We start from the raw sequence: 24,031 nt of genomic DNA, 5'->3' as shown, positions 1-24,031 counted from the left end.
TCATTTCTTGTGATATCTCTATTTTAATTTTTGCTATAGATTCTTTCTATTTGTGGATTTATAAAGAATTCTAGAATTTCAGAATACCTGGGTGTCTTCTTTAGAGACAATTACAATCATTGAAGTGGAGAAGGAGGTTGCTTTGTCGACTCTGTGTGTGCTGGGCCTTTCTTGGGGTGCTTTCAGGAGCTAATAGATGGTCCTTTTGAAGAGTGAAAATCTGTATTCTAGTCTGAAGCATGGGAAGAAAGAGGATAGTTGGTCTATAACAGTCCTGCTTGAAGGACACACTGTTTCCCAAACTAGCATATTTGCTGTACTCTGACGTGGAGTTCATTCTTCAGCTGCTTCTGCTACCTCCATTGCAACTAAAAAAACAGACCAAGGCCCTCCATCCTCTGATTACATTTTTGAATGAATACCTAAATATGGTGCTACTACCCTTTACCTGTGGCCCTGGAGTAAGTAAAGGTATTTATCTATGGGATGTAGAATGCAGAAAATATTTTGACTTCCTGAGTGCTTACAGTGCTGTCAGCCCAGGGCATTGTCACCCAAAGATTGTGACCACTCTGAAAAGCCAGACGGACAAACTGACCTTAATGTCTAGGGCCTCCTATAACAATAGACTTGGTGAATACGAGGTATATGCCATTAAACTGTTGAGCAACCGCAAAGTTCTTCCTGTGAATACAGGAGCGGAGGCTGGAAATACTGCCTGCAAACTTGCTCATAAATGGGGCTACACTGTTAAGGGTATTCAGAAATACAAAGCAAACATCATTTTTGCAACTGGAAACTACTGAGATAGAACCTTTTCTGCTATCTCCAGTTCACAGACCCCACCAGTTTTGATGGTTTTGGACCATTTATGCCAGGTTTTGAAATCATGCCATATAATGATCTGCCTGCTCTGGAGCATATTTTTCAGGATGCTAGTTTTTGTGTTTATGGGAGAAACAGTTCAAGTAGAAGCAGGTATGGTGGTTCCAGATCCACGTTACCTGAAAGGAGTGTGGGAACTCAGCACCAGGCACCAGGTTCTGTTTACTGCTGTTGAAATATAGACAGACTTGGCCAGAATTGGTAGATGGTTGGCTGTTGATCATGAAAATATTAGACTTGACATGATTCTCCTTGGAAAGGTTCTTTTTGGTGGCCTCTACCTGGTATCTGCAATGCTGTGTGATGATGAAGTAAGGTTTGCCATTAAACCCAGGGAGCATGCTTAACATACAGTGGTAATCCCCTGGGCTGCCAAGTAGACATTGCCTCCCTCAAGGTTTTGAAAGAAGAAAACCTTGCTGAAATTGCAGACAAAATGGGTGCTATCTTGAGAAATGAACTCATGAAGCTACCTTCATATAACTGCTGTAAGAGGAAAGGGATTAATGAATGCTATTGTTATTAGAGAAATCAAAGATTATGATGCTTAGAAGGTATGCCTGTGACTTTGAGATAATTGGCTTTGGCCAAACCAACCCATGGCGATAAATCAGTTTCATACCACTACTTGTGATCAAGGAGTTCAGGAGTTGAGGAAATCATTAACAAGCCATCCTGTTTTTCTGTCGGTTGCAGACTGGGAGTCAGCTGGTGCCAGGTTTTTGATGATGACCTATTGAGCTTCTGCTCTTAAGGTAGGCACATTCCACTCCTGCATGTCTTTAAGGACTTAGTTTTTTTTATTATATTTTTTTCAGTTCCTATACAATAGAAGAAATTTATGAACCTGCAGTTTGCTATGTAATATAACTATAGGAGGATGTAGTAGAGATTATATGTGTGGTGTGTGTGCTTTCTAAGGTGAATACATCTCTTTATATAGATAGCATTTTTTTTTTATTTTGAAAGAAGCTTTAGATTACATAAATGTTACATTGAGTATATAGGAGGATTCCCATATACCCACACACTCCCATCTCACACTTTTTCCTTTTAACAACATGTTTTATTAGTGTGGTACGTTTGTTATAAAATGATGAACACATTCTGAAGCATTGCTACTGACCATGGTCTATGGTTTACATTGTAGTTTATACTTTGCACCACACAATATATAATGGCCTGTGTCCATTATTGCAATGTCATGAAGGACGATTCCAATATCCTTGAAGTACCCCATGTTGCACCTATTCTTCTCTCTCTCTCTCCTGAGAATCTCTGGAGACCACTGCCTTTATATCAATGTTACAAGCTTTTCCATTGCTAAAATAATAATATGTCTACTTTGGTCTACAGTTACATTCCCCGCTTATGTTTGTTCATTCTCAATCTTGAAAATTTTAGGATGGTGATGCCCACTCTGTTTCTGATTGAGAGAGGGCTTAGATCCCATAGGGCAGTTGAGTGAAACTGTGTTGCTTGCAGTTGTAGATACTCTCTGTTTTTTGTGATGGGCATTGTATTAGTCAGCCAAAGGGGTGCTGATGTAAAATACTAGAAATTGGTGGGCTTTTATAAGGGTATTTATTTGGGATAGGAACTTACAGATATCAGGCCATAAAGCATAAGTTACTTCCCTTACCAAAGTATTTTCACGTGTTGGAGCAAGATGGCTGCTGACATCTGTGAGGGTTCAGGCTTCCTAGTTTCCTCCCTTCCTCAGGCTTCTTCTTGTTCCTCTATGTGCTTACTTCCTGGGGCTCCAGCTTAAGGCTTCGACATCAAACTCCAACATCAAATTTCCAACATCAAAACCACGCAAATCTGTCTTTTACCATGCCTTTTATCTGCGAGTCCCCACCAAAGGGTGCTCAATGCCCTACTGGCACAAGAGGGTTACATGATTACTTAATCAAGGAAACCTATGAATCCAATATAATCTAATATGCCTAGAGGAAAAGATCAATTTACAAACATAATCCAATATATCTTTTTGGAATTCATCAAAAATATCAAATTGCTACAGGTGTTGTCCACTATCATCCTTTTGTTAAGTTGTCCTTGGAGAGTCCAATGAACTGGAGAGCAGGTGTTGCAACTCTGCTGAGATTCAAGACTCAACCAACATATGAAGAGACAAAGATTTAAGTCTCTAGACATATATTTAATGAGTATAGTGCTAATTGCAGGTTCCAAAAAAAGGGGGAGAAGTGGCATGTATAGGAAAATTATTAATATAAATGAGTTTAACTCTGTTAAATTGAGGAGTGTATATTCCAAAGTAAGACCCACTGACAGGAGGCCAAATTCCTGAGCTTGTCTGCCCTGCCTTTAGGGTCCAGCTGTCTCTGGAAGCTCAGGAGCTCCCTTGTTTGAGGCACTGTTTACTATGGCAGTTAATGAGATCCCCCTGATTCAAGTATAAGCATAACCTTTAGAATACTTTAGAATGACCTCCCAACTCACTTTGAAATCTCTTAGCCATAAAAAGTCATTTGTATTTATTATTCTCCCCTTTTGTTCAAGGTCTTTTTGCAAATGCATTGCTAGTTGGTGCTTGGTAATAATCCCTTGGTACCAGGGAGGTGCATCCCCAGAGTCATGTCCCACACAGGGGTTGAAGTTAGTGTGTTTATATGCTAAGTGTGGCTTAGAGAGAGGCCAATTTTGAGCAACAAGGAGGTTTTCAGAAGGTAACGCTTAGGTAAAATATAATACTAGGCTAAGTTTCAATTTCACAAGAACAAGATTCATAAATATAAGCGTCAATATCAAGAGCTGGCATATTGGTCTGTCCTTTGCTAGGCACTGCCCATGTACACAGGAGAGTCTTGCTATTGTTTTAGATTGGGGGGATTCTTGCTACTGTTTTAGATCTATTATTCTATTCTATAAGCAACTATAAGTTTCAATTTTTGAAGAATAAGTTTCATGGTTACACACAATAATATTGAGGACTTGACACATTGGTCTGTTTTCATTTATTAGGCACTGCCTATGTTCTCAAGAGATTCTTGTTCCTTAGTTGAGAACATAGCAGGACTCCCCAGGATGGAAATTCAATATTCTTTTGGTTATTGTGTGGGTCTCTACCCATTGAGACAACATTCTGTGATCACTTGAACATATTCATATGCCATAGAGTTATAAACCAGGTGCATCCCTTCCCTTGCATACCCCTGTCACTGATACCCCACATAAGTGATCCTCCCCACCACAGCTGTGACCCTTCTGTGATCCAAAACCTCCCAAAAAACAAAGCCAAAAGACCCCCACAAAACACATAAAAATGATAATAAAATAAAATAATGATAATAAAATAAATAAAATACAAAAATAAAAAATAAAAAAATTTCATTCTTTCATCACCGTAAGGTCCGTTATCTTTATGTACAATGACAATTTCTTCCTTATGTTCCTCATTGTCTTATTTTTTTTTCCTTTATCTTCAAAGAATCTTTAGGCTACAGAGAAGTCACATAGAAAATATAGGAGATTCCCATATACCCAGCCCTTCCCCCTCTCCTACTTTCTCCTATTAGTAACATCTTACATGAGTATGGCACATTTCTTACAAATGATGTACAAATATTGAAGCATTGCTACTAATCATGGTCAATAGTTTACACTGGTTTTGGCAAAATTTAAGATGGCCTGTATCATCATTAGAAGATCATGCAGAAACAACGTCAAGCCTAAAAATGCCCTAAATTCCATCTATTCTATAGGGTAGCAGGAGACAGACAGGGAGTAGAGTGTGGTGAGCTGATGTTCAATACAGGCCAAACCTATGATAAGGTGGGAGGGGGCGGTTGGGCAGTGGATGGGGTGATAAGTGGTGCAATGATGTGGAATGTGAAGGGGAGTAGAGTGGGGAAGTTGGTTAGACCATCCTTGGAACTGGAGAAAGGCTGGAAGAAGGAACAGGTGAACTCTGGGGACTTGTAAGTCTTTGGTTAAAAGTACAATGGTGGGAATGTTCTTTAGGCAAATATGGCAGGGGAGGGTTACTGGTGCACTGTTGGGGATAAACATCCTAGAACATGCTTCTGTGCATAAATGTTGGTCTTGTCATAGTGTGTTATTTCAGTGGGTGGAGAACCATACAAAAAAACAAGAAAATATTAAACTCCCATCCTGGGGAGTCCTGCTATGTTCTCAATTACAGGGACAAGAATCTCTTGCGATTCTTGTAAACAGACCAATATGTCAAGTCCTCAATACTATTACATGTAACCATGAAACTTATTCTTCAAAAATTGAAACTTAGTGGCTATCACAGTTTCTGAGGGGAGGGGAAGAGAAATATAGACAGCCTTTTAATCAACCCCTTCAGTATATACATTTTTTTAAAAGATTTATTTTTTAAAAATTTATTTCTCTCCCTTCCCCCCCCAAACCCCCTGTTGTCTGCTCTCTGTGTCCATTTGCTGTGTGTTCTTCTTTGTCCACTTCAGTTGTTGTCAGTGGCATGGGAATCTGTGTTTCTTTGTGTTGCATCATCTTGTGTGTCAGCTCTTCATGTGTGTGGCGCCATTCCTGGGCAGGCTGCACTTTCTTTTGTGCTGGGCGGCTCTCCTTACGGGGCATACTCCTTGTGTGTGGGGTGCACTCCTTGCATGTGGGGCTCCCCTATGCGGGGACACCCCTGCATGGCACGGCAATCCTTGCGCACATCAGTACTGTGCGTGGGCCAGCTCCACATGGGTCAAGGAGACCCGGGGTTTGAACTGCGGACCTCCCATGTGATAGGTGGACATCCTAACCACTGGGCCCAGTCCGCTTCCCCAGTATATACGTTTTGATTATTTCCTTGCTGGTTTAATGTTTCACATTTGAAAATATTACCATTCATGTATTACATAGAAAATCTGCTTAACCTCCTAAAGTTGAATAATTAAAATCATTTAATTTTAAGAAGGATTAAAGGTTATTTAAGCACATGTAAAAATACTAGCATTAAGTAAATTTAACTTCTATTGGCCAATACCAGGATGTATTCTACAGAGGTCATTCATTTGAATTAATAATTAATGTTTAGCATGATAAAATTATGTGTATTTGATTATAATTTGTAAAAATATTTTTCCAGTGTTTCTTTAAAATAAAACTATGTTAAAAATGCCAAAAATAAAAAAAAAATAAAAAATGAAGTAAAGAAGGCAAAAATGCTGTCAATAAAATATCCTTTGAATAAATATAATTTTAGTGATAAATTTACTCTATATAATACAGCACCAATGACAGCTCTAGTCATCTGTGGATCAGTGAAAAAGAAAAATATATCAGTGGACTTTAATTACAGAAATCTGCAGTTGAGTCCTGATTCTGTCATGCATTACTTTCTCATTCATAAAATATGGATAATGATACCTAAATCATGAGTTTCATTTGAGTAATAAATGAAAAAAGTTTCCAGCACAACTGATACACATTAAAAAAAAGGCAGATTCAAAATATTTTGCTTGAACCTGAAGTAGCATGAAATACAAGAGATTCATCATTGATTTCAGAATAGATTTTCCCCATGACATGTAAAGCATTTATATATTCAAGTATCTTTCTCTATTAATGCTTTTCTTTTTTTACTGAATGTATATGTAGAAATCAATCTGACAGAGTTTTGCAATATATTAAATCAAAGGTTTTGGTGTAATTTTTCTGAGTTACAGTATTACTCTGTTGACATTAAAACAACCAGGTACAGTCATTGAGTGTCTCTTCACTTCCTCTTTCATCCTGAATCATAGAGATCACATATTGTTTCACTGAAAAACAACTTAGAATGGATGGAATGGAATATTTGGGTAGATAAATAAAAAAGCCCTAGTGATTTGGAATTTTTAAGGGCATGAAAGAAAGCCAAAGAATAGAGATATTTTCTTCATTCCTGTAATTTCAGATATTGGCAAGGAATTATTTTTTTTTCCTTTTTTATTCTGGAGGAATAGTACAATTAAAGAAACAAACCATTTTGCCAAATGTTTAAAAAGTGCAGTAGCTATCCTTAGATACTTTTATGCTCAAAAATTAACATGTGATTCAAGAGGAAGAAATGTATTATTGGAAAGCTTTTTGGTTTGTGAATCAGATACTCTCTAAACCTACAGTTTTGGTGAATCTCCTGAACATATTGAGTATCTTTTCATATTTCTGCTGAGGAACAGATGATTTAGATCATAACTGATTCATGGAGCCTAAATTCCTAAGTTTCTGGATAGTTGCAACATGTCCAAGGCAAAATTTAGTACAAATTGAAGTCATGGTATTTTAAACTCAATTGAATACAGGCTCAATGAAAAGAATGCTCTTTTCATTATTTGTGTACTCACCAAATATGACTTGAGCTTCCACTAAGTACCAGGCACTCTCCTATTCATTAGAAATAAAAAGTGAAAAAGCCTCAGTAAATGCCTTAAATGACCAAAGTCTATAGGGATATGCAAACAAACGGGAAAAATAACTTGGCCCCAAAAGAGGATTCAAATAAATGGTGATGATAATAAAAACAAAATTATTATTAACAATAATGTTCATTACCTTGAACACTTCCCACCGTCTTCATGTCCTAGTATTTGTGCTTTCACATTCATTGGTTAGTTTGAAAAAATTCTTTGCTTAGTAATTAGCAGTACAATTGGAAGCATTAGTCGTCAATATGAATTTTTATAATATGAGATCCTAAACCAGGGTTCTCAATCCTGTTTCACATTAGGATTATAAGAGTCCCATCCATCTGTCCCATGGGATCTAAGCCCCCTCTCAATTAGAAACAGAGTGGGCATCACCATCCCCAAAGCCTCAAGATTGGGGAATGAGCAATGGACTAAAGTAGACTTCTTATTATTCTATTATAAACTTATTATTAGTATTACGGCGATGGAAGAAATTGTATCATTGATATAAAGGCAGAGGCCACCAGGGGTTCTGAGGGGAGGGAGAGGGAAGACTGGGTCTAATGAGGGGGCATTTTCGGGATGCTAGAATTGTCCTGCAGGACATTGCAAATACAGATACAGGCCATTATACATTTTGTCATATAAAACCTATAAAATTGTGTGGGACAGAGTGTGAACTATAACGTAAGCTACAGTCCATAGTTAGCAGCAATGCTTCAATATGTGTTTATCAATTGTAACAAATTTACCACACTAATGAAGGATGTTGTTAATGTGGGAAAGTGGGAGGGAGAGGGAGTGGGGCATATGAGAATCCCTTGTTTTTCACGTAGCATTTATGTAATCTAAAGCTTCTTTAAAAACATTTTTTTAAAGATTATGTAAGTAGCTTTAAAAAATATTAATGACTGGGTCTAGTCCCCAAAGAATCTGATTTAGAAGCATCCCTGGGTTTATTATTAAGGTGATGAAGCTGTGGCTGACTTAAAATACTTGCAATGATTGAGGTCCTAGACTTCAACAATAATTTCAAAATGAGAAACATTAAAATGTGAGGAGTTTAAAGTGCCCAAGGAAACGGCAATGTAGAAGATGCCATTCTTCATGCCTTATAATTCATAATGAGAACTCCAATTTTTTGTTTCAAGTGTAGTGAGTGAGGATAGCACTAAAGGATGCTTTAATAGAAAGTGAAAGCACTATCATTTAGTCATAGATTTTCGTTTCAGCTCAGACAATAGTGAACCACCTGTAGGCCGTGATGCTGTGATTAACAAAATGTGTAGGGTTGGAATTTATATCTGTGAATTCTGACAAAGAAAAAGCAGTTCTTGAATTTAGGAGCTGGCCAGTCACTCCTAGCAAGATCTTATTGTTTTCCTATTTAATATAAACAGTATCAGAGAACATCAATATCAGGCAATATCAGACATGGAACAAGACATAAACAAGACAACTCTGTAATCATGCCTCAAAATAGATGAAGCATGAACATTATCCAAGAAAAAAAGTACCAAGCATCCCCTGCCTAAAAAAAGTTTATTTCTACATTTTTATCAATTACAATTTTGCCTCACTCTAGTGGGTCCTCTGTGTAGAGAGGATTTATTAAGATGCCAATTAATCTCCCTTACCAAAGAATGGCCCTGCTCTCTTAAACCTTCCATGAAATCACAAGTCCAAATCCTGTAACTCTCTTTCTAACAAACTCTTACTGAGATTACCACATTTCCCCATGGTATGTATCCTTCCAAATAATAACCCCAATTTGTTCAATTACAGTTGTGTTCCTAATGATATTTGGCTAGAGGGCACTGACAGAATAAAAAATAAAATGAAATTATCCTTGATTCTGTGAGTTAGACATTATGCTAGAAAATATGTACTAAATTTATGTAGTTGTTCCTTGCTACGTAAACTATAATCCATGTGGTGCAGCAGTGCTCCAAAATTTATTCACATGCAATGAATGTGCCACAATGATGAAAGAGGTTATTGATGTGAGAGGAGTGGGGTAGGGTGGGGTGTGGGGGTCTATGGGAACTTCTTATATATATTTATTTTTATTTTTTATTTCCCCTCCCCCCTTGCAGCTTGCTTGCTGTCTGCTCTCTGTGTCCATTCGCTGCACACTCTTCTGTATTTTTGCTTGTCTCCCTTTTTTTGTTGTTGTATCATCTTGCTGAGTCGCTCTCTGTGGGGCTTGCAGGCTGGGCGGCACTCCTCGGCTTTCTGCTGGCCGGGCAGAGCTTGCAGGCTGGGTGAGCCTGCCTTCACAAGGAGGCCCAGGATGCGAAACAAGGACCTCCCATATGCTAGGCGGGAGCCCAACTGATTGAGCCACAGCCTCTTCCCTTATATTTTAAAATGTAATATTTTTGTGATCTATGTGTCTTTAAAAAAAAAAAGCAATTAAATTTAAAAAATTTAAAAAAAAACAGCTTGTGTCATAATTCAGGAGAAACAAGTTACTTATCAGACTAGATGGTATAAAAATTAAATTTTCCTTTGTTACTGAACAAAGGGTGTGAAGCTCTTTTTTCACATTTTATTATTATTTTTAAAGAAACTTTAGATTACATAAACGTTACATTAAAATATAGGGGATTCCCATATACCTCAATTTTCCCCATTAACATCTTTCCTCATTAACATCTTTCATTAGTGTTGTACATTTGTTACAATTGATGAACACATACTGAAGTATTGCTACTAAAAATGGTCAATAGTTTACAATTTATAGGTTTTGACAAAATGTGAAAAGGCCTATATCTGCCATTACAAAGTCCTGCAGAGTATTTTTGGGACATTGGAATTGTGAGGCTCTTTTGAATCTTCAACTACTGTATTTGAATAGTCAGGTTTAGCATAATAATGAAAATGCCATTTTACAAAATACAAAAAGCAATAAAATTAACTATCAGTACTTTTTAGACATATTGCCAGATGCATTTTTTGGTAGTTAGTAAGATTAATAAACGTGGTATGGACACCCTGATTGACCTGAATATGTCAATCTTTCTTCTTTCTTTTCAGATCTGTGGCACAGTAGATTGTTGTAGCAGTTTGATATTGTTTATGAATTCCAAAAATAGATATTGGTTTATATTTGTAAACTGGCCTGTTTCTCTGGACTAGTGATACCCTTAGATTTTATTGAATTCAGAGGTTTCACTTTTACTTGATTTAATTATGACTAGGACTTTGATTGGGCCACATCAGTAGGACACCCTTGGTGAGAAGGGACTCACAGCGAAAACCACATGGCAGAGGAGGGAGTTGGAGTTTTGATGCTGGAGCCCTGGGAAGCAAACACACAGGAAAAGAACACAGAGGAATAAAATTGTCTCCAGGAAGAGAGAGAGCCTGAGAGTCTATAGCTGACCTGGTGGAGAGAATAGAGCAGCTAAGCCAGAGAGAAATGAGCTCCAGGAGAGAGATAAGACTTATCACAGTCTACAATTGAGACTGGAAGAAGCTGGGGACACAGCTTTAAGAGAAAGAGAAAGGTTGAACCCTGGCAGACATTGGCAGCCATCTTGCTCCAACACATGGCAACAGACTTTGGTGAGGGAAGTAACTTATACTTTATGGCCTGCTAACTGCAAGCTTCTACCCCAAATAAATACCCATTAAAAAAACAACCAATTTTGGGTATTTTGCATCAGCACCCCTTTGGCTGATAATACAATAGTCATCTTTGGGTCTAAGGTTATCACAACTGAGGTTGAATTTGATTGGTCTCCATGTTATTTTAGAATGTTATATGCCCACGGACTTAATCCATAGCTTTGCTATGAGGAGTTAGGTAGGAGACTAGAAGACTAGAAGAAGAAGAGATTAGAAGACTAGACTAGAAGAAGCTGGTGACTCTTCTAAGTCTTGCTGGGATTTGTTTCAATGTTTTTGGCAGTTCTAGGTGCCAAGTCCTCATTATGATTGTCCAAGCCAAGTCAGTTTTCCCTGCAACACCCTCCACTACAGGCATACTAGTCATGGGCATGAGGGAATCTCAATAGTCTGGTGGCTCAGTCCTCGCAAGGACTATATCTTCATTTTAGACTGGATTTTTGAAGGCCATGTTGTTCTTTAAACAATGGAGCTTCATCTTCATGGCAGGCTTCTGGAGGACTATTATAGAGGGAGAGAAAATATGTGCAGTCCGTGGGGTTTACAGGGGCCCTCTTTAATATCTATTTTACCATCTGTTTCACCCAGGTTCAGCTCCAACCTTAAATACAAGACTGTGGCTGAGAGGAAAAAAAAAACCTTGTAATGAGTATATGCACTACGAATTTGCAGGCCAAAAATAAAGCTTTTAAAATGCTAAATGCAGATTTTGCAAAAAAATTTAAAAGTCCTACTAGCTTACAAAGTGCTATGTTCTTATGATCATAAAGCTTTGGATGAAATGCAGCTGCATTTTAAAAACTTTTGCTGCCTACATTGTCATTTATGTAATGGACAGCAATTAAATTATATGTTGAACTCAATTACTTCCAAAGGAAATCATTTTCTAATTATTGAAGGCATCTTTTGATGATACTGGAAATTAAATCTTTTCAATTTCTTGTAAATGAGGGGTGTTTGAAAATAGAATTCTTGCTGAGTTATGGAATCTTGCTTTCTTTTTTCTGACAGGTTTTTTTTCTTTTTAATTCCACTTTACATCTCCCAAGTTTTAAATGTGTGAATGGGTAGGGAATGGGACATATATTCTTGGGTAACACAACAGAGGGGAGGAGATTTCTAGTCTGGGTAAGAGGGAAATGTTGCATAGGGTAACACAAACAAATGTGACATATTTTCCAAAAGCGGAAGGAGACCAAAAATTACCATAAGAATGAAAGTCTTAAGGGGATCACAGCTAATCTAAGTGTAGTACTAGGACCTGAAAGAAATATCATTTGACTGCCCTCATACCAAAACTGTGCCAAAATATAAGGGATGGTGTATCCAGCAACATCTGTTGTATACATTAGTGTATGATACAATTGGAAATATATACACATATATTCATTCAACATTTATTCGACATATATTATTTTTATGCAGGATATTGTGAGAAACGGGTACAGAGATAAAAAGATAGATTCCCTTTCCTTAAGAAAACTTTGATCTAGTAAGAAGATGGAAGAATTAACAGCTAACACTAATAAAATGTGCATTATATAATACCAGTGCATATATAGAGATCAAGGGAGTACAGTGGAAGAGTGGATTTATTCTGCTTGGAAATGACACAAAGCAGCTATCTATGTGATTTCTTCTGAAACAGCCCCGAAGACCTAGAACTTTACAGAAAAGGACAGAATAACTTTCAAACAAAAGGAACACCATATGTAAATTATGTAGAACTATGACATCCCTTCGTTTTTTGAAGAAATAGGGAGCAAATGCACCTTCCACCCAGTTACTCAAGATCGAATCCTGTAAGTCATTCTTGTTTTCTTCTCTCTCATTAAACAATCACAATCAATCCATCAGAAAGTCCTGACAACTCTTTCTAAGTCCCATCTACTGTTTTATACTTTTCAGAGCTACTACTATAGTTCAGGCTATCGTCGTATTGAGATTGGAGAATAAACAATTCTCCTACCAAGTTTGCTTATTTCCATTCTTGACACTTTTCAATTAATTCTCCAGAGAGAAGTAAAATGGATTATAAAACATGTCATATCACATATCTCCTTTGCTGAAAAAACTTGCAATCACTTCCATTTTACACAGAATAGAGTGCAAACTCCTGACCGTATAGCAGGGAGAACCTTCATGATCCACCTACACCTCGATCTTCTTGCCCTCACTTCCTGAGCCCCAGACACCCTGGTCTTCTCTCAGGTTCTGAAATGTACCCTCATTTAGAACCTCTGCACAGATAATTCCCTCTCTCCAGAAAGTTCCCAATTTCACCCTAGTTGTGGCATACAAGTGATGCTATATAGTTCAATCTATGAATATTTTGTTTCATGCTTTTTAAAAAATAATTTTTTAAGTTTGGAGAATATTCTCACTTCAGAGATATGATTACTTACATTTTCCTTTGGGTTTTATTTTAATCATTTGCTTTTTTTATCCTCAGCTTTTTAATAATTCAGTTTTTATTTCTATGTGTGGTATGAGATGGTGATCTAAATGGATTTGCCTCCCACACCATCTATTAAAAGTTCCTTAGCCAAACCAGCAAGATTTTCACCGATTTCCCAGTGAAGAGGAACTAGAGGCTAATATTAGATTGTACTATAAGTGATCAATTTGTTATTATAACTGTATATAGATTTTATTATGGAATATGGATTCCATATTCATTATTAAATAACTTTATAGTCTTCATAAACTTTCATGTTAAAAAAAAATTCACATCATTGTTAAATATAAATACCTGAACTGGATGACCTTACCTTATAGTTAAAGTTATTATTTTGAGGTCAAAAGTGGGCAAAATAGGTAAAGATTCTTTTAAAATAGGCACAATATTTTTAGGTTTGCTTATAATGCCAGGATGATATTTCTATAAGAATAGATGGATCAATAAAACAAAAATACATTGTCATTAAATTGAAAATAAAAATCAATCATTCTTCTCACATATATTTCATTTTATTTTATTAATTAGAGAAATCCTATAAGCGAGAATCCAATCTTAACAATTTAGATGTTTTGGCTTTCCACATTTTCCCTGAGGAACTGAAGCCAGTTTGACTAACCACCTGTCACGGCTGAAATACACTAATCAATTTTGTCAGCAGGCTTTTTCAAATAATGTTCTTGGGAATCTAAACGTGATCAACAATCATGTTGCTTTGGGGAAATAATCCATGCTTCAGACCTTGAAGTTATGTTCCTGGGAAAAGCTTGTTCTTGGAGCAGCAGCATCTGTTTTTTATTGGGGTCTTGCCTCTACCTAATTGTACAGCTGGTTTGAGAGAGGAAAAACATTTCATGTAATCTGTTTGAAATCACAGTGAGCAAGCAAATTTACTTCAATCTGACTGTAGGAGAGTTCTCAGAAATAAATCCTGCCACCTTATTACTCTATTAAACCTTATATATTTTAATGTTACAGTTACATGTTTACAAAATGATCTGTTCAAGAAAGAGAAGTGCTTTAACTTGAGCAAAGCTAGTTAAGACTGAAAAGTCTAAATATGTCTCCTATAAGATATGTATAGGAATAAGTTATTGAGCCCTAACTTTGTGCCAGTCTCTTTATTACCTTACTTCACCTAATCCTGTATATACATGTCACATATATTGTTTTTCAACTTTCTAAGTGAAGAAATAAACTCATAGTTGAAAGTCTAACTTCGAAACTTTAATACTTTTCACCATACAAGGCATCTCTCTATATATGAGGTCACTTTGTTATGAACTTTATTTTGGAAATAATATTTAAGCTTACTGTATGACAGAACCTGGACTAAGAGTCCTTTACATGTTTTTTTTTTACCATTTTCAGTTTATTCAGCATATATTTTGTGCTCATTATGTACAATTTCTATGATTGATTTAGTACATGTGAGTATTTTAAAAGTATCTAACCAAAAATTCATGTAAAATATTTTTATCTTCTGTTTGTGGTAGTATTTTTTCTTCTTGTTTCTTCTTATTTTTTATTAAATAATGATCACTAGAGAAAAATTAAAAATATGGAAATAAAGAAAAAAGATTACCCATGATTTCATGACCTAGAGATACCATTGTTTACATTTTCTCAAAAAGCATTTCAGTGGCTTTTTCTGGGTGTGTGTAGTTTTATAGACAAATCATTCATAAAACATAGGATTCCCATACACCACTGTGCCCCCCAATCCTTGTATTGGTTGGAACATTTGTTACAATTGATGATAGCATTTTTTTTTGAAATTGTACTAATTTTTTTAAACAACAGTTACCTTTGTTACAAATGTTGAGAAATTATTAAAATAGTACTATTAACTATTATTCATAGTTTACATTTGGCATATTTTTTTCCATATATCACCCTATTATTAACACCTTATATTAGTGTCATGCATTTGTCATAATTCATGAAAGAATATTCTTACACTTGTACTATTAACTTTAGTTCATTGTCTGCAATAGGGTTCGCCATGTTATAGTCACATTTTAGAATTTTTATTCCAGTAATATATATGACCTAAAGTTTCCCCTTTTAACCACATTCACGTATACAATTCAGTGCTATTAATGACACTCACAATAATGTGCTACTGTCACCACCATTCATTTACAAACCTTTGCAAACCAATTAAAGAGAAATTCTGTATAAATTAAGCATCAACTCCCCATTCGCTAATCCCAATCTATCCCTATTTTCTAACTTCTAACTCTATGAGTTGGCTTATTAAAATTAGCACATGTCTGTGAGATCATAAAATATTTGTCTTTTTGTATATGGTTTTTTTCACTCAACATAATGTCCTCAAGGTTCATCCATGTTGTCATGTACATCAGGACTTCATTCCTTTTCATGGCTGAATAATACCCCATTTTGTTGATCCATTCCTCAGTTGATACGCATTTGGGTTGCTTCCATCCTTTGGCAATTGTGAATAATGCTGCTATGAACATTGGTATGCAAGTATGTTTTTGAGTCCTTGCTTTCAATTCTTCTGAGTATATCCTAGTAGTGGGATTGCCAGGTCATATTGTAATTCTATACTTTGCTTCCTAAGGAACCACCAAACAATCTTCTACACCACCTATTGCATTTTACATTGCTACCCACAATGAATGAATGTTACTATTTCTCTTCATCTTCTCTAACACTTGTAGTTTTCTGTATTTTTTTTTAAGAGAAGCCATTCTAGTGGGTATGAATGATATCTCATGGTTTTGATTTGCATTTCTCTAATAGCTAGTGGCGTTGACAATCTTTTCATGTGCTTTTTAGTCAAATGTATATCCTCTTTGGAGAAAAGTCTATTCAAATCTTTGGCACATTTTAAAATTGTGTTGTTTGTCTTTTTATAATTGAGTTGTAGGATTTTTTTGTATATTCTGGATAGTAAACCCTTATTAGACATATAGTTTCAAAATATTTTCTCTGAACACAAGATACTAAAGAAGCTTCCCTACCTTCTCTTCTAGGAATTTTATAGCCCTTGTTCTTATATTGAGGTCTTTGATCTTTTTGACTTAATTTTTGTATATAGTATGAGATATGGGTCCTCTTTTATTCTTTAGCATATGAATATCCAATTCTTTCAGAACCATTTACTGATGAGACAGTTCTTTTCCAATTGAGTGAACTTGGGAGCCTTGTCCAAACCAATTGGCCATAGATGAGAGGATCTATTTCTGAACTCACAATTCAATTGCATTGGTTAATATGTCTATTCTTGTGCCAATACCATGCTGTTTTGACCACTTTGTTTGTAATATGCTTTAAAGTCAGGAAGTGTGAGTCCTCCAACTTTTCTCTTCTATTCCAAGATGGTTTTGGTTCTTTAGGGCCCCTCATCCTTCCAAATAAATTTAATAATTAGCTTTTTCATTTCTGCAAAGAAGGTTGTTAGAATTTTGATTGGCATTGCATTGAATCTGTATATCAAGTCTGAAAAAATAGTGGCTGCTTTTCACCAAATTTGTAATCACTTTAAGTGCACAAATTCTTCTGAAAATGAGCTTAGGGGATTTTTATTTTATTCATGAAATTGCAGTACAAGAAATAGCACATGGAGATGGAGTCAGAATGGGCAGGCAGGGCTCAACTCTCTCACAAAAACAAGGGAGAAAGGGCAAAAAGCTGTCTGAGAGACCTGCTTTGGGGATCTGCAGACCCAGAAAGTGCTGTACATCATCCAGGAGTGAGAGGTTTGGGGGGACAAATAGACAAAACAAAAACCATGAATTACTTGCCCCTGTGCCTGGAAACAGCACATATACCCCCCTCAAGGTGAATAGCCTTGGAAAAACCTCTGGCTCACTGCAGCCAATTGAGTGGAGAAAGAAGGTCCTCCCCTGAGGAGGAAGAGGAGTCTGGCAGAGGGCTGAGAGTGGTTTCTTTTCAATGAGATTGGCCAGATGAACCCCCTTTGAATCTCAAAAAAGACCCCAGGAGCACTGAAATGGTCCCAGAGAGAGGGTAGGGGGATCTGATCAGGAAGGCTATCATAACCAACCACCCTGGGAGAGAGAAGAACTAAGTCAGTGAGGGGGTAGGCAGAAAGGAGCCTAACCACTGAGAGAGAGAGAGAGAGAGAGAGAGAGAGAGGGAGAGAGAGAGAGAGGGAGAGAGAACCTGGATAGAGAGTGGGCAAACTGTTACAAGACCAATTTGCCTGAGGAAAAAAGGGTGGGGAGAGCTTTCAGAAGCCTACCTAACCTGTGGAGTGCGTGTAGCTCAGTAGAGGAATGCCTGCTTCATGTATACTAGGTCCCTGGTTCAATTCTTGGTACCTTCTAAGAAAAAGGATCCAGAGAGTGATCCATTGGGTGTCAGACACCCAGCCAACATCTTGTGACAGGAAAATTATAGACTGAGATTTTTTTGTTTTAGGTTTTTCAATCTGTTATTTTATATTTATTATTAATATTATTAACTTTATTTGCTAAAACTGGGTGCCTTACCCTTGGAGGGCAGACTGCAGGGTGATAGATTAATGAGCACTGGCAACCTGAGATGGTTCCTAGTGGCCTGAGAGCGACTCTTGTTTTTCCTGGGTTGTTTTTTAACTCTTTCTCTGTTTACTTTTTTCTTTTCCTTCTTTTTTCTCTTTAGTTTCTTTATTTCTTTTTTTTTTTTTTTCATTTTCCTTCTTCCATTGCTTTTCATTCACTCTAATTTCCATTGTTGGACTTCATTTTTTTCCTTCTTCTTTCCCTTCTCTTCTCATCTTTCTGGTGATTTCTTTTATTCTATTTTTTTCTTCTTGTTTCACTTTTTTATTCCAGCCTTTTAATATTTATTCCTTTGTAGTTTTATGAGTTTTCACTCTTGTTACTTTTTTTCATGGCTCTTTTATGGTTCTGATTCTATCTTTTAAAATCATTACTATTATTCTGTTTCTCCTTTAGCCTCTTTCCTTTCCAATATTTTAAATATTTTTTTCAAGGGAACATGGAAAACTACCAGGATATAGAATAAGTGGAACCAAGTGTCAAAGAGGAAACTTAATATAAAATAAAATAAAATAAAATAACATAACATAAAACCCTAGATTAGAAAGAGAAGCTAACCATCTGCATAAGCCCATCAAGATAAACAGATGCCCAGACACCAACAAATATTACAAGCCATACAAGGAAAAGGAAGATATGGCCTACGTAAATGAACAAACTAAAAACAGGAAGAGATGAAAAATGTGGAAACAACTAATCATTGATGTCCAAACAAATATAATGAATCAACTTAATGAAGTGAAGGGAGAGATAAAGGATATTAAGAAGACACTGGGGAAGCATACCAAAGAAATTGTGAACATACATAAAAAGATAATGGATCTGATGATGAATGACAAAATGCAAGAAATCAAAAATGCACTGAATTTCTGGGAAAGTGGCATGAGGGAAAAAAAGGTCAGGGCCAGAGAATATTGTTCCTTAATGCACAAGAAATGTTTTCACTTTCAGAATATGCCTTGTGCATGTCTTGTCTGAGTGCCTGGCTATTTGGTGAAGTTGCCAGAACCACTGATTCCAAATCAATGGAAGTAGTGAAACTATTTAGTAAACTGCCTTTGGCCAAGAGGAAGAAGACTTGAAACTGGTATCCAAAGCATAACACTTATTTTGCACTCATGGGGATATTATGTTTTCATGGCTTCTACGGAGATGCACATCAAGATTTTAGGGATGAGCAATTGCAACTAAAGATGCTCCATGGAAAGGGGAAACCAAGGAAAAGAGAAGGGAAAAGAACAGCAAAAAGGAAATGGTGTTGGTGCATCAGAAGAGAGAATTTCTTCCTCAGTTGTTGAGAGCAGAAGAAAGTGTATTTATTGTTTAATCACATATTGTAGGAACATAATATTCCTAAATTGATGGCTATTTGGAGGAGCACAAGCATCTCCACTTCGAAGTTTAATCCAGATAAACTTTGACTGGTTTCTTGAACACATTCTAATTCTACAAAACTATTATGGTTTTGGTTTTGTAAAATGAGGTTTATCTAATTCTCTAAATAAATGAATACATTAAAATTTTTTAAAAAGTGCTAGAAGCACATAGCAGCAGATTTAAACAGGGAGAGGAAAGAATTAGTGATGTCAAAGATAGTACATCTGAAAATGCACAGATAGTAGAACAAGTAGATAAAACAATGGAAAAAATATAGCAGGGACTCAGGGAATTTAATGACAACATGAAATGAACAAACATACACAGTATAGGCATCCCAGAGGGAAAAGAGAAGGGAAAGGGCAGAAGGAGTGTTGGAGGAAACAATGGCTGAAAATTTCCCAACTCTTTTGAGGGACATGGATGTGTATGTCCAGGAAGATTCTAAACTATGAATCCTAACAGGCCTATCTGATATGTATACTTATCAAATTGCCAAATGCTCAAGACAAAGAGAGAATACTGAAAGGGAAACTTGATAAGATTAAGTGCTGATTTCTCATCTGAAACCATGCTAAAAGAAAAAGAAACCTGCCAACCAAGAATTCTGTATCCAGCAAAGCTGTTATTAAAAAATGAGGGACAGTTTAAAATAATCACAGATAAACATAAATTTAAGAGAGTTTGTCAATAAGAAACCTGCCCTTCAAGAAATACTACAGGGAGTTCCGCAAGTTGAAAGGAAAAAAAAAAAAACAAAAAACAGATGAGAGAAAGTTGGAGGAAGGGTAGAAAGGAAGAGTATTAGTAAGAATAACTAAAAAGATAAAAAGAGAAAAACAAGTATGACATATATACACCTAAAGAAAAAATAACTAATGTAAGTAATGCCTTGACAATATTAACATGTTAATGGATTAAACTTTCCAATCAAAGGACATAGATTTATGTCTACAAGAAACTCACCTTATCCCAGGATGCAAGGGGGTTGCAAGTAAATGGTTGGAAAACAATTTTACCTGCAAACAATATCCAAAAAAGGACAGGAGTAGCTATACAAATATTGGGCAAAATAGACCTAAAATGCAAAACTATTTTAAGAGACAAAGGACAGTATATGTCATTAAAAGGGGTAATCTATCAAGAAGAAAGAACAGTCAGAAACATTATGTATGTAACCAAGGTGCCCCAAAATACATGAGGCAAACATTGGGAAAAAGCATGGAGAAATAGATGCCTCTACAATTGTAGTGGGGAACTTTAATACACCATTACCACCATTAGACAAAACATTTTAACAGAGGGTCATTAAAGAAACAGAGACCTTGAATAATACATTACAGGATCTAGTCCTTATGGACAAATACAGAATATTACCCCCAAATACAGTGGAATATACATTCTTCTCAAACACATATGGGTCATTTTACAGAACAGACCACATGCTGTGTCACAGAACAAGTCTCAATAAATTCAAAAGGATTGAAATTATACAAAGTAATTTCTCTGCCACAAAGGAATGAAGCTGGAAATTAATAAGTTGCAGAGAACCAGAATAGGCACAAAGATATGGAAGTTAAGCAAAAGACTCTTAGACAATCATTGGGTCAAGGAGGAAATTGCAAAAGAATAAGTACTGTGAAACAAATGAAAATGAGAGCACATCATATCAAAACCTATGGGATGCAGCCAAAGCAGGGTTGTGATTGAAATTTATAGTCATAAATGCCTATATTAAAAAGAAGAAAGAGCTAAAATCAAAGAACTAACTGTGCACTAGGATGAACTAGAAAAGAAAAACAATCTAATCCCAAAGAAATAAAAAAGAAGGAAATAACAAAGATTAGAGGAGGGCTAAATGAAATTAAGAATAAAAAACACTAGAAAAAAAATGAACAAAACCAAAACCTGGTCCTTTGAGAAGATTAATAAAATTGGCAAACTCTTAGCTAGATCAGCAAAATGAGAGAGAGAGAGAGAAAGAGAGAGAGAGAAGATGCAAATACATAAAATAAGAAATGAGGAAGGAGATTTCACCACTGATCCCACAGACATAAAAAAGTATCATAAAAGGGTACTTTGAAAAAACTTGTATGCCAATAAGATGGATAATTTAGATGAGATGGGCAAATTTCTATGAACACAGAAGTGATGAAACCTACAGTGATGAAAGAAGAAATTTATAAACCCAACAGGCCAATCACAAATAATAACATTGAATTAGTCATCAAAAACATCCCAACTTTGAAGATCCCAAGACCAGATGGCTTCACAGGGGAATTCTATCAACCATTCCAGAAAGAACTGGCATCAATCCAGCTTAGACTCTTCCAAAAAACCTAAGTGGAGGGAATATGGCCTAACTCATTCTATGATGCAAACATCACCCTAATACCAAAGACACATAAGGATGTCACAAGAAAATAAAATGACAGGAGGTAAATTTTAGGCAATACATAATACTAGACTAAGTTTCAATTTCACAAGAACAAGGTTCATATATATAAACCTCAATATCAATGGCCCATTACCTTTGCTTCTGAGATGCTCTTTGTCCAAGACCATGTCATCAGCTTGATTTGTATCCACCTTTTCCTTCCATGACAAATGTAACTACGGAAATCTCTTGCCACATTTCCCAAGGTCACATCTCTAGGTGGTAAGCTCCTACAACACTCACACCTTATTGTTTTGTCACATGAAACTAATTTCACTGTTTCTAGATAGGTCCAGTTCTTTCTTCCATTCCAAACTTTGACCTTCTTTAGGATTTACCAGATGGATATCTGACAATTATTTGTAGCCCAGCAATCTAAAAGATGTTAAAGATTCATTTAATTGAATGAACCTAGACTCAAAAATAAAGATCTCCTGCATGAGGAGGAGAAAAATGTTTACCAATTATTTTTATACCAATGACAACAAAACACAAGTTGATGTCTCAAAAAATACATTATACATGTAGTGCTTTGTTTTCCCAGCCCATCACGGGCCTAGTGCTTGGAACCTATATAAAGCTCCTGGCATTACAGTTGAACCAATTAGATTTCAGCTTTTCAGTTTTGACTTATTTTTCCTACCTGTCCTAAAAACCCTTGGACTCTTATTCAGGTATTTAGTACATTTATTTTTCTGCTTTGTTTTGAATTACTGTGGAAATGATTATTGATTATCATTTTGTCTATTTCCTAAAACAGGTTGTTGATGAAAATTTTGAGAAAGGTAGGACTGAAGAGGAAATTCTACAGCTTGCCAGTGGAAAGATTTTTCTAAGATTTCAAAAATTTAAATGAAAGTGGGAAAACAATTGGGTAACTCTTATTCTTATGCTTTCTTTTATAAATTCTTGAAGTTAATAAACACAGTGTGATCTGATTCTGAGTTTTTAAAGGGGCTCTGTAATGCCTTAACAGCCTCCACACATCTATTCCCTTAAAGTCAAAACACCCAATGATAAACTTTTCATAGCGAACTATGTGCTATTGAATAGTTCTCCACAACACAAGTATATCTCCTAGAACACTCTGAAGGTATCATCTTGAAAATGGAGGATTTAACTTTGGAAAGGAAAACATAAAGTAATCTTATGGTTTGTAAATAGAAATCATTGTCCACAAGAAAAATCCCTTAAAATGTAAATTATTATTAGAATTTTTGTTAGGAGGATTAGGGCCCATGCATGGAGTAAGATAATTACACTTTACAATGTACTCCTAGTTGAGCCTGGGTAGGTTTTCTAAATCCCTAGCTCTTCAGTTTGCATATTAGAAAACGCTGTTATTAATTACAGTATGGAAAAAGGTGTGCAGATCAAATATTGTAGGTTTTTAAAGCATCTGACTTAGTAGATACTAAATAATAGGTTTTCAAGAATGTAGTAAACATGTACAGAATTATCAGAGATTTGTTGGGCTGTCCCAGAGCAACCTAGTTGTTTCAATAGAGTTTGATTTCAATATCCCATCCTATCTGCTTTCTAGGCAGTTTCCAAGTATTCAATGTCCTTTTCCCTCTTCAGTGATCTGTTATATTTGAACTGATTCTATACCTTGGATCCTGGAAAATTACCTGATGAAATATATTCACAGTTACAGATGAGTTCTTCTTTGACCCTTTTGTTAGTATTTTTAGAGAAGAATGTTAAAGATAAAAATAGCATAAGTGATAATACTGAGGATGCTATGGTCAGGACAATGAAGAAAATATTTTCCAGGGCTCCTTATAACAAAACTGAGTCTAAGAGTATGTTATTACTATCCTGAACACCTTTCAGTTAAGATACCCAGATTTGAACTCATTATCATTGTCTTTCCTGATATGTTTTCTCATCTATATCCTCTCTCAATAAAAAATAAATTACTTGGATTTCCGTATTAAAATAAAACAAAATTAAAAACTCCAGCAGTTCATTTGACAGCTCTCTCTTCTCACCCCTACACCGAATTAAGATCCCATACCTTGTGAAACATTCCTTAAACTCATTTGTCTTTCTCTACTACTGTCGTCTCTGCCCTCTTGTGCTCTAACTGCTTTCCCATAGTAGGCTCTCAAAGTCAAAATGGTTCTTTTATTATTCTCCAAAATAACATATTTTCATTCCTCCATGCTTATGCTTGAAAGTCTCATCCTATCTTTTATGCTCTTATCTATCCTTTGAGGTCAAAGCTATATGCTACCCCATTTGTGACACTGTTTCTGAGTCTCTCAGCAGATTGACTTCATCTCTTTTGTGTGTTCTTACTTCA

The 24,031-nt window shown here is 36.0% G+C and overlaps 1 pseudogene; it reads left to right on the top strand.

Annotated features, from left to right (window-relative positions):
• The first annotated feature begins 871 nt into the window (after positions 1–871).
• On the top strand, positions 872–1,539 carry LOC101423448 (ornithine aminotransferase, mitochondrial pseudogene; annotated as a pseudogene).
• Positions 1,540–24,031: the final 22,492 nt, after the last annotated feature.

This window comes from Dasypus novemcinctus, chromosome 25 (genome assembly GCF_030445035.2).
Source record: "Dasypus novemcinctus isolate mDasNov1 chromosome 25, mDasNov1.1.hap2, whole genome shotgun sequence".
In the NCBI taxonomy this organism is placed as follows: Eukaryota; Metazoa; Chordata; class Mammalia; order Cingulata; family Dasypodidae; genus Dasypus; species Dasypus novemcinctus.
This window is presented reverse-complemented; position numbering and strand designations above follow the sequence as displayed.